Source organism: Cynara cardunculus, assembly GCF_001531365.2.
Source record: "Cynara cardunculus var. scolymus isolate 2C chromosome LG 10, CcrdV1, whole genome shotgun sequence".
NCBI lineage: Eukaryota > Viridiplantae > Streptophyta > Magnoliopsida > Asterales > Asteraceae > Cynara > Cynara cardunculus.
This window is the reverse complement of record NC_037537.1, coordinates 26,501,786-26,504,378: the sequence shown is the minus strand read 5'-3', so window position 1 is coordinate 26,504,378 and position 2,593 is coordinate 26,501,786.

Genomic DNA, 2,593 nt, shown 5'->3' with positions numbered 1-2,593 from the left:
TCAAAAACTATTCAATATTGGACTCATTTCGAAGGTATTGACGAGACGATTATAATGGTGTAACTTGTTAAAATAAAAATGTATTCCTTAAATATGTTTTAATTGATATACGATTATGTATGTTAATTTGATAAAGGTTTAAAATGCAACATTTAAAAGTAAATGACGTAAAATAAATAAATTAATTAATTATAGGGATATAAAGTATAAATTTAAAATTACAATTTTAAAAAAATCGGTTGTGAGAGGGTAAATGTATGTGAGGAGAGAGGAGGGAGTGAAAAAATGAAAAAGTAAGTATAAAGGGTATTTTGGTCATTTAGAAATTTAAGACTTTAAGACTTTTACTAAATTTGCTTAATAAGATAGTATAGATATATTTTTAGTTTTTTTTAATGTATTTTAAAATATTTTGTATTAGAGCATCGTACTTTCAAAAATTTACCCATTATAGCACTGAATAACCTTTTAAATTAAATTTATTCATTTATCAGGTTTTTTTGCCACCTCATCGTCTATGTAGGCTGTCCACGTTTACGATAGTGGTGACATAACATTTCTTATTATAGCATTGCACTTTCAAATTTACTTTGTTATAATGTCACCAATTTCTATTACAACAATGCACTTTTAATTTTAATATTTTTATCATTTAAACATTGTAAATTTAATAAAATATTGTTTACTAAAAATTATAGTATCAGAAATTAAAACATGTTTACAAAAGATCACTATTTCACGAATAAAAATATTCATAAAAAATGATGTATGAATTGTACACAGGTTCAACTACGCTTTTGGAGCAAAGCCGTAAGCCAACAATCCCTAGGGATAAAATCCTTGTGGGAGTTTAAGAGGTATGGTTGTATAAAAGGACCAACGATCAGATAATTCTTGACTTACTGTTACACAAATTCCTGAAAAAGGAAAAACACACTCAGAAAATTTAAATTTTATTCCTTCGATTAATATTTTCTCACTTTAAACGAACCGATTAGGTGTCCGTGCGTTATTGCTCCAAAAACAAGCTATTGTTTTGTTTATTGGATAAATCCAAACATACAGTGCAATAGTCTAACATTACTTACAAAAAGTCAAAATAGAAGATTTGCTAATCGCTGATCGAAATGGATTATGGCAATTAGCAATGATTTTATGATGGACTTCGATGAGTCAATGGTTTTTATGTTTGGTACAACAGCAAAATGCTATCTATTCTAGTTTTTAGCAGATAACCTTAAATTGGGAGTTTTTATAAAATAAAACTGTATTTAACCATCTCACATCCATAACCAGACCCCTACCTTCTGTAACTGCTTTTAAGCGACTTATTGTATTCAAATAAGTTGGAAACTCGTATGTGGTTATTAAAAAAGCCCTTCAGTCTAAAAAAAATCTAAAAAACTGTATAAAAAATAAAATGTAAGAGATGACACATGATTGAATTCAATGCAAAATTATTCACATTAACAAGCAATAAATTCACAGTCAAAGAGATTACAATCTTCAATTATTTATTTTGGTTGATTTTAATTATATTATATTATTAACATATAGAAATGGGTAAAATTTAAAAGATTAGCTAAAAATATTTGAAATTGATAGAATGAGAATGAGATATAAGTGTTCGATTGGTTTGAGTTTAGCTTTCAAAGATCAAAAGTGCCTAGAGGTCCTATGTTTGAATCCAAGGAGGAATAAAAATCATTTTGTGGTCACGAAGGTTCAAATGCGGTGACTCCGAGCTACCTGTGAAAGGGGTGGTCGCTCTGGGATTAGTCGGCTTACATAGCAGGTTAGATATCCAGGTTAATAAAAAAAAATAATAATAATGAGGATGTAACTAAAAGTGTATTTAAATACTTGCAATTTCTGAAATTATTTTAGGGTAAATTGCATGAAAAAGTAATATGTACTTTAACTTGATTTTTATTTTGGGTAATGTACTTTCAAATCTTTTATTTTGGTACATAAGATGTAAAGTTTTGAACATTTAAATACCTGAGTAACTGATTGAAGCATTAACCGGTTACCATGCTGATATGGCGAGTGATGAAATAAAATTGGGCTGAATAGCAAAAATACTGAGTTGGAGACTACATCAGCATGGTAACCGGTTAATGCTTCAACCTGTTATCCGAGTACTGAAATGTTTAAAACTTTACATCGTATATATCAAAATAAAAGTTTTGAAAATATGTTACCCAAAATAAGAATCAAGTTAAAATGTGTTAACTTTTCATGCAATTTGTCCATTATTTTATTAAAAAAAGTATTTAATTGTTTTAATATATGGTTTTTGACTTTTTTAACCATATTATTACTCTAATTATCTACAAAAAAAATAAAATAATATATAAAAACATCAATTCGACCCGACCCGTACTGAAAATCACCTATTTGACTATGTTTTGACATAAATACTTAATATATCCATTTTGCCACAACGATAATTGTAAGTTGAAAAAGTTTTTACTTCTTTACGAGTGATGACCTCACCCAAGGGTCGACCTTTTTTTATAAACCACTTATTATAACGTATTTTTAACATAATATTGAAAGTATTATTAATTATTAGAAGAATATACCTAAT